The 14,973-nt window shown below is 35.3% G+C and overlaps 1 long non-coding RNA gene across 1 annotated transcript; it reads right to left on the bottom strand.

Moving 5' to 3' along the window:
• Nucleotides 1–7,676: 7,676 nt before the first annotated feature.
• Nucleotides 7,677–13,990, bottom strand: LOC145580245 (uncharacterized). Its single transcript, XR_014099348.1, has 3 exons — nucleotides 13,860–13,990; nucleotides 11,836–11,934; nucleotides 7,677–7,702 (listed from the first exon to the last, which is right to left on the bottom strand). It is a non-coding gene; the product is annotated as an uncharacterized LOC145580245 (long non-coding RNA).
• Between the last annotated feature and the right edge of the window lie 983 nt (nucleotides 13,991–14,973).

Raw genomic sequence — 14,973 nt, 5'->3', positions numbered from 1 at the left:
ACAGGTGATACATGACGATTATGATATTGGTTTTGAGGATTGTATTTCAGTGGAGGAAAGCGCTAATTTGACTCATGATATTTACCCTCCATCAAATGAAAGTATAATAGAGGAGAAAAATTTCCCATCTCTTTATGATTCTGATGGTGAAATTTTTTGGAATGACGATTGTAGGGAATATTTCAAATATCAACTTTGAGCCCCATTATGATCATGCATTTTAGCATGGTGGCGTCCAAAGGGAAGAAAGCTAGAGCAAAAGAGTCGCCAACAAGTTTTAGAAACTTGTAAACCATCAACAGGTGTAAAGGTTACACCTCATTCACGATCACAGATATCGCTAACTCCATAGTTGTCCGGAACCATGACTGGATATTCGGGGATGACGGTACGAATCCAACCTAAAAGAGATTGAACCCGCCCTAAATAGGCCTCTACTTTATTCTTCTCATATTCATGTGCGCTTTCCGATCAACATACAATCAATAAATTAATCCTAAGTATATTTAATCTATGTTGGTTGATTATTAATGCACCATAAATCTATTAATGGCGATCACTTGAATTAAAATCATATTAGCCTAAAATAAAATTATTAATTATCTTAGTAAGCATTATTTCAAGTACAAATTTCCTTTAAACATGCAAGAGAGGGCGTAATCATAATAATATTGACACAATAAATCATCATCATAATAATAATATTCTCAAAGCATAATATTCTTAGCAAGATCCTAGGCATGATACTAACATGATTAATAACAATCTTAGCATGTCACTAATCAATAAAAATCAAAGCTTTTTCCCTAGCATGGTTCCAATCAAATTTCTGTATGATAAGATTTCGTACGGAATCCGACTTCCAATCAAATTGGGTTAGTCGAATATCCGTACTTATCTTTATTAAATCGGATTTAAATCTATTAAAAACACTTGTTTTATCCGATGTAGAATTCTTAATCATTATCTTTTCAAATAGGATAAATTAGAACCTTTTAGAAGACAATAATCAATCCAACTTTGCATGATTTGGTGAAGAAATGAGCAAATCACCATTTTTGGGTACTACTTGTACGTGAATGGTGTTCTTCATGTCATTCTTGTTGTTTTTGCACTTGAAATGATAATGTAATTGCTGTAGATCTTGTAAAATATGCTTTGATGTACAGATCTGTTGTTCTTGTGCAATTTTGAAACATGCTCTGTTTTGCATGTGTACTACATTGTCATGGAGAACATAGTATCATGCGGCTAGGAGAACTATAGTATTAGTTTGCCATGGAGAAACTAAGTACTAGAGATGATTCCATTATTTTGCTAATTTTTAGCCTTAAGGTAAAAATTTAGCGTATAGCGGGAAATGCAACTTAAGGTAGTCCTTAAGCTATTTTGAATAAATAACTAAATAACTTAGGAAATGATGCTAAGTATTCAGATTTTTATCTTTTTTTAACACAATAGTATGCCTAAACGACGAGATCGAGATGTTTCTACTCGTGGCCGGCGTCAGGCCTTGAGAGAGGATACTCCCTCTGTTCCTAAGGATGAGGACAAGACTTTGGAGCCCGAGCCCCGACCTACCACAAGTAAGAGTATATGGAATCCATCGACGTAGACAATGGACGAATTGGTTTTCGATCGTGAAAACCACATTTCTCCCCGTCCACTTGCTGGATTAGTTGATGGTGTATTTCGCCATCATGGTTTGGGAGCTGGAGATTTGATTCCCCAACTATACAGTCGCATCACAGGGGATCTCGCTACCAACGCCTTGTGGGAGTCCACAGGTTTAGGTGATTTCTACTCAGCAGTTGCTGGATTTCGCAGCCCTTGAGGCTGCGGTTTAACCGTTGTTCGAGCCTTGTTGGAGTACTTCTGGGATAGTACCAACACCTTCCACTTCTTTTGGGGGGAGATGACAATGACCCCTCTTGACTTCAGCATGATTAGCGACCTGCGTTTTACCGCTCGACGCGTTTAGCAGATACTTGACCTCACTTGGGGGTCTAGTGATGTAGCGGGTTTTCTAGGTCCTATTGTTCACCATATCAGGACTCATTCGATGCCTCGGGGTGGTTCCTGGAGTGGGCGGAGAGAGCTGGCATCTATTCTTGCTCAAGGCTTTGACATTGCTGAGACGACACCCGAGCAGTGGGTACGGATTTTTTATCTTGATCCTCATTTCTGGTACTCTTTCTCATGATAGGATTTCTCGCGTACTCCTCTATTACTTTCCATCTCTGGCTAGGATTGATGAGATTGGCTCCTTTAGCTGGGCTAGTCTAGGTTATGTTGATCTACTTTCGTCGCTGCGTCATGGCTCTCGGCAGCTGAACGATTAGTCTCCTGTTACCGTCTACGGTCTTTAGAGGGTGGTAGAGGTGACGATCCTTTTTCCTCGTGTTTTCCTCTTACTCCTTTGGCTCATGAATTTACAAATTATTCTTGTTGCAATTGTGGTTCTTTGAGTACTTTCCGGGGTTAGCCCCTCGACGGTGTCAGGGAGTGGCCGTGGCTTTCCTATTGGTGCTAGTTGGAGCGAGCGAGGCGAGTCTCGAGTGGAGTTAGTGTCAAGTCTTTGAGGGTTACTGCGTTGGGGAACCTCTACTATTGGCGTAAGAATCGAATTTACAGTGTATCCTCCTCATTACGATGTTGCTTCTCGGTATTCACTATATTCTTTCTTCCTTTTCAGGTTCCAGTCGAGATTCAGTACCGTCCTTGGGTTAACCTGGATGATCTTCCAAAGGCCTTGGATCTCTCGATGCACCGTACTGTCTTCTTTGGTACCTTCGCGTCCTGTTTGGTACCTTGGTGAGCGAGTGGTTCGTCAGCACAGTGTTGAACTTTTTGTAGTGTCGGTGCCTCCATCTACATCAATGATAAACTCGCGTTCGTTGGAGTTGTTTGTGAGCGGAGAGCGTTTTCATATTTTTTAGAGAGAGCTCGTGCGTTTGGATGCTGATTACTCTCAGGACCTGCTTCCTTACTTGGCCCCTCCACCACGTCATCCTGAGGTTTGACTTTTGAGAATGTTTTTGTTGTAGTCCCCGTTTAAACCATCGAATAACTTGTTTATTCGATCACATTTTAAGTGACTGCTCGTCGTAGGGGGAGAGTTGAGATCTCGTCCCAGTCCATCCGTTACCCGGGGATGATTGGTATGTCGAGGAGCATATCAATGATGCATCGGAGGGCTTTAGACAGGCGTAGGAGTCTATTCTTGAAGAATTCGATCTGGTAAGCTTTCTCATGCAACTTTTACTTTTCTTAATATTGCTTGTTACTGATTTTATGCCTTTTCTTTCAGGTCACGCATTCGGACATGAAGGACATGATGAAGCTTGTTGATGCTCTGAAGTATTGCATCATCAAGCTGCGACGTGGTGCGAGTTGTCGGAGCAGTTTCGACGATGTCTATGAGGTATGTTCGCCTGTCTTTTCCATGTTTATTTTTTTTTCGCTTTATCTTACACCACTGATGTTTTCCTGTTTTTGTCTTTCAGGAGCGACGGAGGTCTCGCTCGCGTTCGAGGCATCGAGGCTCGGGCGAGGGAGAGCGTAGTCATCGCAGATGATCCCTTGAGATTCAGTAGCATTTTCAGACCCAGTGGCAGCAGCCTCAAGCTTCTCTGCCATTTCAGCCTTCGCATCCTGATCTTAGGCCAGTCATTACTCATGTGGATCAGGGCTTACATTAGGTTCTGGTGTTTGGGACGATACCTCCACCGACGATGCCTGCGGCTTGGATTTAGCCCATGCAGTTTACCAATTGGTCGGGGCCTGCCTTGACTTTGTCTTCTACAGGAGTTGCGGGAACGAATAAGGACACTACTCCTCGTACTCAGATGATGAAGGGACTTTTTGGCATGCCATTTCCTTATCAGTCGCCTCAGCAGGACCTTGATCCTAGTTCTTTTAGAACTGGAGATTTTTGACCGAGGGTTTTTATTATGTACTTGGCTGATGACACTTGACACTACTTATGTATCATGACTTACTTCGTATGTTTTATTCACACTATGCATTTGACATTTTATTTCTTCATTTAGTGTGTATGTTAGTGTGTGCTTGTGACTGATTGTGTATTTATTAACGACGCAAAAAAAAATCCGTAACTTTTCATAAGTGGAGGGTACCGACCTTCTCCCAAACAGAAAAAGACAAAAAAGGTTTTTACAACTTCCGAAATAAAAGGAATAAAAACAAAATTGAACAAGTTTTGCAACTTCCCCAAAAATAAAAAATAAAAAAAATAATAAAATGGGACAAGTTTTACAACTTCCCCAAAAATAAAAAATAAAAAGTGAATAAAATGGGACAAGCTTTACAACTTCCCCAAAAATAAAAATAAAATGGGACAAGTTTTACAACTTCCCAAAAAAATAAAAATAAAATCGGACAAGTTTTACAACTTCCCAAAATATAAATAAAATAACAATGAAAATTAAATAAAGAGAGAACTTAATTAGAAATAAAGCACTCAACGAAAGAGTATGAAGGAGAAGCAGTTAAGGAAAACGGAAGATAAGAAAAGCAAAATAAAATCCGGGAAAATTGGCCAAGGAGAAGAAACTAGTGCCGAGTTTAACACCGTGTCACGTGGCGGATACCGTGTCACGGTGCATTTTTCCGCGCCACGGTTCTGATTGCCGTGACACGGTATGCTTCATCATGATGAGGTGTACATGGCGTGTCACGGTATTTTTGCGCATACAACAGGATAAAAATTTCGCGTTTCTGGACTCTTTTGGCTATAAGTTACGACCAATTAATTCGTGATATGTATAATTACAAAACATAAAATAGCTTGAATTTCATATTTCAATAATAATGTCTCAAAACTTTGACATACAATGCGTGACTGGTCGTATTCCTTGACCAATGTAGAGAAAAGAGAGCTAGAATATTTCCATGTCAGAGGTTTATAAGCATTAAGGCATGTAGCAATTGAACATGATTTTCTGAGAGCAGCCTTAGATTATTGCTATCAAGAAACCCATTGTTTCAAGTTTGATTATGATGAAATATGTCCTCTGCCGGAGGAATTTGGTGCTATTTTTGGTTTCCCTACTAGAGTTCTTGTTGCAATGCCTACTCTGCGTGAGTACTATTACTAGGATTTTGAGCGTCATCTAAATCTGACAGACGCGGATTTAAATAAAATTGTGTGTGGTAAAGAAGTAGATCTAGAAAAGCTTGCAAATTTATATTTTAATCGTCTTGTTTCAGAATCATATCATGTATACCGTAGAAGGGCTTATATTTTTTGCATGTTTATCAAGCTTTTATTTGCAAATGGTAGAGTAGGACATGGTAGTCTAGTTTTTGTGCTTGAAGTATTGAATCTGGAAGATCCCCTATGCCAACTTGCCTTGGAAAAACTTTGCGTGGCCTTGATGAAGCAAAATATGATCGAAAAGCCGTCATGAAGGGCTCTCTGGTACTATTGCAGGTAAAATAATAAAATTCTTAATCTTTGAATAAAAAATAATTATTATTTTAATGCAATACTAACCATCTGCGTTTTATTTTTGGTTGATGGAACACTTGAAACTTTTTGAAGGCCCCCTAACGATATTGAAAAATATGGTCCCAATGATCTAGTTTGTAGGAAGAAAAACTACTATGCGAATATGTCTTATGATGATTGGAAATTGTTCTTTGTGAAGAGAGAATTTTTCATTCGATGGGTGGTGCCTTGGTGGAGGCTTACTAGGATGGTCGGGACGAATAATACTCCGTATTGTCGTGTTCCTAGTCTTTCAAAATTGACTTCTTATTGCCCTTCCCGATTGATGTGATAATATGGACTTGAACAAGTATTTCCAAGCTATAATGATAGTCCTCATGAAGTATCATTGTATGAAAGTAATGTTCACAAGTATGAGACATATTGGATTTGAAGGCCGATGTGGACCATTTCTGCGAGTAATCAAACTCCTCCACCCTTATCTAGTGTATACAAGGCATGGTTGAATCCTCGAAGTAGGAGGGAACGAGTTGGATCATGCAAGTTCGATGGTGATGTAAAGGGACGACTTGGAAGTAAGAAGGCGCCTCCTAAAGATCGTCCTGGTCCGAGAACATAAGGAATTGAATTTAAGACCCCTATCATGCCTAGAAAGAAGATTTGGATATAAGGAAAGGGTAAAGATAAGATGGTATATAGGGAGAAGCAACCTAAGAAATATGAAAGAGGTGAAAGGGGTGAAAGTTCTACTAGAGGCGTGACGGTTCGAGCTACAAAGGATACACTAATAGTGAAGGGCGACCTAGTTGAAAAGAAGAAAGAAGTTCCTAAGGCGAAGAAAGATTAGATCAATATTGCTTTGTTTTTATAATTAAAATTTTGATTTTAAATAAGGCGTATGATGCCAATAGTTGTAGTGACATTTAATAATAATAGCATATTTATTTTTGCCTTAATTAAACTCACAATGATATATATATATAATTGAGATCATGTGAGAACCAAGGTGAATAATAGGAACTAGGAACTTATCTGGACCGTTGATCGCACTCAATCTAACGGCTCATATTCCACCTGCCTCATTTAGGGAAAAATGGTAAATTCACGCTTTGAATGACTATATTCAATTGATCTGATTTTCATTTTTACTTTCTCTCTCTTCATTTCATTTTCTCTCTTCCTCTAAATTCTCTCTAATTCTCTCTCTTCCTTCGAATTTTTCTGCGCTCTTGCTGTCGTTGGATTTACTTTTCTTCTACGCCTTTTTTCATTGGAAATTGATACCGAACAAGTAAGTTATTTGATTGTGATATTCTTGTGTTTGATTCAATTATTGTATAATTGTGTGGTTTTTTATGATTTCGAGTCTTAAATTAGGGTTTTCATTATTTTCAATTTGTGCAATTGCTATTTGTAGGGAATATTTCAAGCATTACCCCAAACTTGAACCCCACTGTGATCATACACTTAAGCATGGTGGCGTCCAAAGGGAAGGAAGCTAGAGCAAAAGAGTCGCCAACAAGTTTTAGGAACTCGTAAACCGTTCACAGGGTGAAGGTTACACCCCTTAACGATCCATGAGATCGTCAACTTCAATAGGTCTGGAACCATGACTGGTGTTCGGGGATGAAGGTACAAATCCAACCTAAAAGAGATTGAACCTGCCCTAATAAAATAGGCCTCTACTTTATTCTTCTCGTATTCATGTGCGTTTTCTGACTAACATGCAATCAGTAGATTAACCCTAAACTTGTTTATCTATGTTGGTTGAATATTAATGCACAAATAAATCTATTATTGGCGATCACTTGAATTATAATCATATTAGCCCTAAACAAAATTATTAATTATTTTATTAAGTGTGATTACAATTACAAATTCCCTTTAAACATGCATAAAAGGCGTGATCAAGCAATAACAATAAATAATATATCAAGGAACATGATAATCATCATAATTATCATAATCATGTTAAAGCATAATATTAATAGCAAAATCCTAGGCATGATACTAACAAGATTAATAATAAACCCTAGCATGTCACTAAATATCAAAGATCAAAGCTTTAGCCCTAACATGATATATGATATTAGGAAAGAAATAGGAAGCATCACAATAATCATACTTGATATTAGAAACATGATACTAGGAATCAATAAAATAATCTAAGCATGATTTCTATATCAATAAAACAATTAAAGTACTTACTTCAATGCCTCGTATCTCTTTCTAATAACAAAATACACGCGTTAGTAACTTCAAGGAAAATATAAAATCAAACAAGTAAATTAAATAATTGAAATAGGAATTTGGAACCAAACCCTCAGAAATTATCAACCTTTCACGTCTAGGGCGAAGGCAACTTCGAACTTGGCTAGATGTGTCTAGTGCTAATGTATGAGGAATTGTGTTTGTAAAAGGCTAGGCTGGAAAGAGAGAGAGAATATCAAGAATTTCTTGATGAGAGTTGATAATTAAAAAGGAGGTTTAAGGAGCCTATTTATAATGAATGCGACAGCCTGTGGTGCGGCGCTGCAGGCAGTTTTTCACACGTTTTCATATTTTTGATAAAGTTAAGCGCACGAGGGGTAAAACTGTGATTTTATTTAAAACACTTCTTTTATTCTAAATAAAACTAAAAAAACTCAATTATCAATGCTAATCACATTAGGATTCAAAAGAACCTTCTAGAAGATTCTAGAAAACTATAATCAATCCTAATTGCATTAGGAATCATAAATCATAATGGGCCCTCCTCTAGATCATTGGGCCGCATATAAAGGTCAAACCGGGTCCAGTTTAGTATTTTGTCCATAACTTCTTCATTATTCATCGGAATTGGGCTTATAATATATCATTGGAAAGCTCTTTTCAAGCCCAATTCAACTAAACCATTATTGGACCCATATCATAGACCAAACTAAACTGGATTGGCTATTTTCATAAAATAGGTTTTCGAAAACAGAGAGAAAGAAGAGAAATAAAAACTAACCGCAACACTAGACTTTCCACACTTTCACCTCATTCGATTATGATTCGACGTGAAAAGTATTCATCACCGGGTTTGGTTTTGGGGAGACACAAATGGGTGTCTACACTATTTTAGTTATTTTTGCTGAGATTTTGTTGCGATTCTTGTTGATTTTTCTTGGGTTTTTTTTTAGTTCAAGGTAGAGAATTTAATTTCAATTTTATTATCAATTTTCTGTAACTAGGTTTTCAGTTGAAATAATATCAATCTGATTTTTTTTTTTTTGGGTTTTTTCAATTTAGTTTAATATTATTGAGTAAATCATGCGAGAATTTAGAGAAGTTTGAATTTGGATTTGTTGATTGGACTGCCATGATAATTTTTTGATTTTGATTTGCTGTTTTTTCTTTTTTTTTTTTTTTTTTTTTTTTTGAGTGAATTTCGACAATACTAATGTATGTTCATATTAATAATTCTGTAAGTGAATTATTGTGAGATTATTTGCACTTGAATCCATTTATATTGTTGTGCAGTTTGCTGAATTTTTGTTGTTTTTTACTTAATTTGATTTTTGAATCAAGGTTTTATTATTTTGATTGGGGAAATTAAGCTTTTCACAATTTTAGAACAATTTCAGAGCTATATGTTTTTATTGGTTATTTTAGCTTATAACTAAATCCAAACCTGGTCATGATATTTTTGGTTATTTAATTTACTTTGGAGTTTATATTATTTACTTTTAAGTTGATTGTAGTTATCGAGTTGAGTATTTGATCGTATGTAAATAGAAAACTATTTAGAGTAAATGTCCATCAAGAGCTACTGATAAAGTACGGACCATGATCATCATACTATCTAAGCAAATAAGGTTTGGGGGAGTTTTAGATGATTCCAGACTTGTCTTATACTTTATAGATGGTTTATTTACTTTAAATACTTTTCTGTTTACTTTTAAGTAATATTAATTTACTATAAATGTTTAATATACTAGCTCAATTCTTTTTGTTATCTTACTTTGCATGATATTGCCCCTGATATAATACCATTGTGCTTTAGATGTCATTAAGGTCAGGTACCACAAATAGAAATTGGGATGTTTTTCTTTCTCTTTTTTGTTTTTTTTTTTTTTCTATTTAATTTTTGTAAGAAATATAATCTAATGTGCTGAATTGCTAGCAAATTCCTAGAGTTGAATCGTGGAGGTTGTGGTAGTGTCATCTCAAATCTCAACCAATATTGCTGGTATGCACTATATGCCTATTTAATAAGGGTTTTTATTTTGTCTGTGTAGCTCTTAATTTTTTTTCCATGGGGAGTTCCTAAGGTCTTGTCCTGTACACAGTGATGATTATACGGGATTGGGTGCCATGGAGAGGGAGATAATGTGGACTATTGTACAACGCATAGCAGTAAGTTGGGAGGCTGATAATACAGATGCAGCAGCAGCTAGTAGCATGGTTCAGGCTCCTTGTGGCTTGTAGATTAGGTATGCAGGAAATATGGTTAGGAGAAGATGTATTTCTTTGATTAAGCTTTTTCTTATTTACTTTTGAGTATTTTTTATTTACTTTTGTGATTATTCTATATAAAATGGATCGTAGTGCTAACTAACTATTCTTACTCTATAATAGCCTATTAGCTCAATAGGTAGAGCATTGTGCAAGTGCACAAAAGATGTGGGTTCGAATCCCGCGTAGGTTTTATGTGTGAAATCTGAAGATTAGCATTTGTAATGTTTTATTTGATTTATTCTTTGGAAAATTTGTCAGAAACAACCTTTTAAAGTGTCCACTTTATTTAAAACAACCTTTTAAATTTTTTTTTGCAATTTCAGACCACATTATAAATTTTTTTTATCAAATACAACCAAATGTTACTTTTCGGCGTTGACTCTATTTTTTCCGATGTTGACCACGAGTGTGCGAGTCATGTGACCTCCTATATTGCTTAATACACCCCTTTTCCCCTCCAATTAACTCCTATTAAAACCCCTGCTTCTCTTTCATCCCTCTTTTTGTACGAGTGAATTGGAGGGAAAATTGGTGTATTAAGCAATATACGAGGTCATGTGCGTTGCACACTAATGGTCAACATCGGGAAAAATAGAGTCAACGCCGGAAAGTAGCATTTGGTTGTCTTTGATAAAAAAAATTTATAATGTGGTCTGAAGTTGCAAAAAAAAATTTAAAAGGTTGTTTTTAGTAAAGTGGACACTTTAAAAGGTTGTTTCTGACAAATTTTCCTTATTCTTTTTATGTTTATTTTTGATATATTTTTATTTACTTTTAATTTGAAAAACTTTACATCATATCGAACTCAATATATTTGTTTTTTATGACTTAACTCATCTTATAAACATATGAAAGTCAATAACTCGTAGTGTTTGTGCTATAACAAAGTATCCTTAGTCATTTATCATTTCAAGATAATTTATTATTTATATACTTTAATGATGATTTAATTAACTTCAATGATACTTTGATTTACTTTTTAACATTATTTATTTACTTTAGAGTAATTATGATTTACTTTTGACATATATTAATTTATTTATTTTTTTAGTTTTTCTACTTTTGAGATATTTTTAGAGTGTTTTGTAATTACTTTTTAAGATAACCTATGTAGGAATCGAACCTACACCTCTATGCATCTGAATAGTGCTCTACCACTTAAGCTAATAGGTTTACTTTAAAGACTTTTTTATTCACTTACAGAGTCGTTTTTATTTACTTTTTTTTTCACACCAAAAACCACTTGAGCTAATATGATGTGTTTGGATACAGACATACAATAAAGCGTATGGAACCTTAACAAGTCCTTATCGATTTTTAAGTTTCTTTTCAATATCTAATAGCTTCATTAGAAATATCTAGAATGCAGCAAGTGGTTTAGCATCAGAAGTATAATTAGCTCTTAAATAATTGTTTGAGTAAGGCAATTCCTGCTTCTCTAACAAACTTAACTCTCATCTCAACAACTTATTTCTAATAAATCAGCTAACAATCAACTAAAATGCCAATCATTTCTCAATACAATGCTGCAATATGCTAATGAGGACGAGTTTTATATTTGATACTGCTAATGTGTTATATATTTATTATTCGTGCTGCATATTTGCAGGAAGGGATCACAAATTTGCTAATAGTCTTACCTTGCTTGCATTTAGAACTGCTTCTGCAGAGCTTTCATGTTTTGGTTGATACAATATCTTCTTTGCTATGATATTATTTTTTGGAACAAGTAGAAATAGTCATATTAGGTATGTTTTTTCTGAATTTGCTCCGAATAAAATAACTACTATTTGTGCATTTTCTAGAAAAATTATTATCTTTTGAAGTTGTTATTAAAATTGCTAGTAGGTAATGAAGAATTTGATTATTAATAAATTTACCCTTTCAGAATGATTATGAACAGCAGCTGCCCTTCCTTTTCTTGTTGTGAATGATTGACCTGTTTCTCCGGTTGTTTCTCACTCTTCTTCTTGGATTTCCTGTTACAAGAGTTAAAACATAAAACTATAAGTATCCGTGCTGAAACTGTTAGAAAACGAGGGAAGGTGCTCTAGATCAATCTTGTGACCTAGCCAGTGACAGAGAAGAAGAGATTCTTGTAGGAATTAAGCTCCATGAGATTTCATTTTCTGTCATAATATTGTACCAACAGAAGAGAAAGATATCGGACAAATGGGGAATTCTACAGAATTTTAGTCTTTAATTAGGATTTTACATGCTAAAAAGTTTTGCAAGGTTCAATTTTATACAAATCATCACTCTTATTTCACAATAAACCTGGTCACTCATCTAGGATAAGGGCTGAGTACAACTTATATTCGAGCATATAGCGCTTGATTGCTTTGCTTAGGATCGAACAACTTAATTATTGGACATAGAAAATGCCCCAACTCAATCATTGGGAAGATCTAGCAACTAAATGTGCTAAAGTATTACCCACTCTCTTAACATGACTTCATCGAAAATCATCAATTTAAGACATCGAATAAATAACACGACAAGTGAAGAGAAACAAATAGCTAAACCCAGACATTTTCCCCTTAATTTTCTCAATGATAGTGAGAGCATCATTCTCCATCCACACCCTGCAATAGCCAAAGCTACATGACACTCTCAACCCCATAACACAAAGCAGCAGCAACACTTGGTTCCCACATGCTAGTTCTTCTCCTTACTAGAGTGTTTAAAATCTTGCCATTTGAGTCCCGCACAACCACCCCAAGACCCACTTCCTTCCCATTCATGATTGAAGCACCCACATTATTTTTAATCAGATTACTAAGAGGTTTTACCTACCTAGGCAAAAGTAGACTATGCATCACATCTTTTCACCTTGGTAAAAACTCTAGCAACATATGCATTATAGTCATAGACATACCAAATCTTGAAAACAAGAGCTGGGAGCTTATGTAGTCAATTTTTAAAATAAACTCACATCCCAAATTAGGCTAGCATATGATTACTTTAAGAGAGGATTAGTTTACTTTTAAATATATATAATTTACTTTTAGAACATTGTCCTTGAAGAAAGAAGTAAATAGCTTAAATTAGCACCTAGGCTAGCGAACCTTTAAACCAACCACCAAAACAAGCTCACAGAGGGAAAATATTTGCTCTAACCTGATTGAAAATTAAAGAAAAATGTAAAGACATAGATAAAATATACATAAGTGTGAAGAGGGCTTTGATTATTCTGTTATTAACCTCAAACCAGTCATCTTTATGTGATTTCCTGTCACCACAAGAAACAAAATTGCACCCGCCACATCCATAAAAAGACCATATATATATATATATATATATATATATATATATATATATATATATATATATATATATATATATATATATATATATATATATATATATATTTTTGAAATTGATAAAATAATAGGATTCATTGAGGCAATTTGTCAAACAGTTAGTGTGCATTAAAAAATAACCAACAATAATTGAATCATCAAAATTAATTCAATGTAAAGTAAAAAAATAGACAAATTCAAGTATGAAAATCTCACAAATACTCCCTCATAATATGCATGTAATTTGATTGTCGTATAAAACAACCACTAAAAATTATTTGTACCAAATTTGCAATGCTTACCCCTGTCATTGAGAAATTTAGCAATGAATCTAGCAAATTATTGAAGAAGTATGTAAATTGTACTCAGTATCAGATTCCTCAACAGCTCAAAAATTCGAGCTTATAATCGAGGTAATGAAGCTTTTAAAGTGCGATAATTTTCCCGAAAATTACAATAATATGGTAAAAAATTCGATCTCATAAAATAAAAGGATTGAAATTGTAGTTCAATTATTACATATTACAACAAATTTTGGGACGAATTGTCTAATTTTTCAAGAAAAAATGAAGATTAATCGAGAAGAAAGAGAAAAATCAAACCTTGTCTTTGAGAAGAAGAGAGAGAAAGCCTGATTCAGTTGGTTTAGGAACAACAACGCCAAGAATAGATATTAGATCTCATCCGTTCATTCTCTATTAATTGTATGGCTGTTAAAGGTTCTCAATTCTCGTTATTCATGAGGTTCTCATTGGTCATATATATATATATATATATATATATATATATATATATATATATATATTATTTATTATATCCGAGTAATAAAGTCGGACGCAATGGAAAAATAATAATAGTTGTCGAATGAAATAATCGCAAAACAAGAAAAATCAGCAAAACTGCAAAGTTTCGCAAAATTGATTACCGTGTCATGGTATGTCTTCCGTGTGACGGTGGGCAATACCGTGACACGGTGCTGGTGCCACATCGCGGTGTGTTCAGCCGTGGCACGGTGCCTTCTGCTATGCGATTTTCTTGATTTTTCACATTCTGCTGCTTTGTAGGCTGTATTTTTGTTGACGAAAAAGGGATTTTTATTTTTAAAGTGGTCGAGCGCCCTTGAGGGGTGGCCTGCGTATCATTTAAAGGAATCAGGACATACATAGCTCTAACGGGTCTTGAACCCATGCAATTAAGCATAAAATTTCTTGAGTTGATCCAAAGTGGTTAAATTGTAGAATCATTGTCATCCATGTCTACTAATTGTGCCGCTCTGCTAGATAAAATGGACTTGACAATGTATGGACCTGACCAGTTTGGTCTAAACTTTCCTCTTGGATCTAACACATTTTTGCGAAGCGCCTGAAGCACTAAATCACCTTCTTTGATATTCCTAGTCTCAGTGTCGTGCCATACGCTGATGGTAGGTTTGGACATGATGTAAAGCTACCAAGCGTTTTTCGTCAAGTAAGACTAGATCTCGCTCTAATCTAGTTGACTTCATCTAGTTGGCTTTCCAACGCGATCCATAGAGAAGGGATTTCTAGCTCGAGGTTGTACGACTTCAACTCCATAGATTAAAGAAAAAGGGGTAGCCCCTGTTGACGTACGAACGGAATTTCGATAACCCCAAAGCGCGAAATGTAGCTTGCTTTTCTTTGTAATTTTCCGTCATCTTTTCGATGATAGTCTTCACAATCTTATTAGCCGATTCTA

The sequence above is a fragment of the Chenopodium album genome, chromosome 14, assembly GCF_948465745.1.
Source record: "Chenopodium album chromosome 14, dcCheAlbu1.1, whole genome shotgun sequence".
NCBI lineage: Eukaryota > Viridiplantae > Streptophyta > Magnoliopsida > Caryophyllales > Amaranthaceae > Chenopodium > Chenopodium album.
The sequence above is the reverse complement of the archived record's forward strand: the minus strand, read 5'-3'. Positions and strand labels throughout refer to the sequence as shown.